This window comes from Magnolia sinica, chromosome 9 (genome assembly GCF_029962835.1).
Source record: "Magnolia sinica isolate HGM2019 chromosome 9, MsV1, whole genome shotgun sequence".
Classification (NCBI taxonomy): Eukaryota; Viridiplantae; Streptophyta; class Magnoliopsida; order Magnoliales; family Magnoliaceae; genus Magnolia; species Magnolia sinica.
Window position 1 is genome coordinate 36231118 of NC_080581.1, and position 1392 is coordinate 36232509.

Genomic DNA, 1392 nt, shown 5'->3' on the forward strand with positions numbered 1-1392 from the left:
ATCATTGAAAAAAGGAATGGCAACGACGACTCATATAACATTCTAACCATGACCAATATAACACAAGAATCACGAACCATGTTATATGGGTCATGGTTGATACTTTATATGTGTCATGGATTTATGTTATGACATCCCCGACCCATATAACGTAACAACCATGATCCATATAACTAGCCACAACCGCCCTAGCCATTTCAGGAAATCGTATTAATGTTGTTTCCTCCACGCAATCCATCGGGAACATAGCGCGAGCCTTCCGAATCCATGCGACCATTCAGATTCAGCGTGACTCTTCGAAATCAGTGCCTTGACCATTGAATGGCCAGCTTATAAAAGTGGTACTTGGGCTATATATTACTTCCACAAGCCAATTCGAACAAGAATCCTTATTTATTGCATCACCTTACACACTCATGGATTTCTTTGCTCTTTCATTCAAAATAATGGAAGAGGTATTCGAAGAAGCCATTGAGTCCCTCTCACGTTCTTCCTTTATTAGTGATCCGTTCTCTTTCCTTGGGAATGTTGACGATCTTCCAGAAGCTCAATGGCCTTCACAGAAAGTTCCAAAGACAATTTTTGGAAACTCCAGCAACTCGACAATTTTAACAGGCACCCAGCTAGCAGAAAAATGTTGTTATAGAATAGTTCTCTGTAATGATATGGGACTACTTACCTTCTCTTCTACTTAGCTTCTCTTTGAAATCAGTGTGCCGCATGATAAATTTTATCATGGTGCCTTGAACATCGAGTGGGTCGTGGCTTGCATGCTGCATGTGGCGCTAATTTCGAAGGGTCACATTGAATCCGAAGTGGAAGGAATAAAGTATGATAATGTCCTCATTTGCAAACTTAAGTGAAAGAAACTTGCAGAGTCTTGTGCATCACTGAGCTTCTCTTCTAGCAGTTACTGTGTTAAATAGGTCGTGGTTTCAATTTTGTAAAGGTTGCGGTTTTCATGTTATATGGGTCGTGACTGTAATGCTATATGGTTTGTAGTTGCCATGTTATATGGATCGTGGTTGTCTTGTTTTCTTGATCGTGGTTGTAGTTTTTAACGTGTTCTCTTCTTGTTCTACCAAACCCTTCGAACCGATTCATCCACCTTGTCGACTATCTTGTTGTGGCACCAAAAAGTCCTTACTTGGGCAGTATCCACTTTTATCCACCCTGTCACCACTTATTAATAACTATGACACATATATACATAGGATTTTTGAAATCTACGTATACCATAACCTAACTTGCATGGGTCGTTATCCATATAACTGCACAACCATAACCTAAATTTTATGATTGTTATGTCATGTCTGTCAAGGTTGTTACGTTACATGGGTCGTGGAAGAAGTACCGCTCTTATAGGGTGGTCATTCAATGGTCAAGGCACCA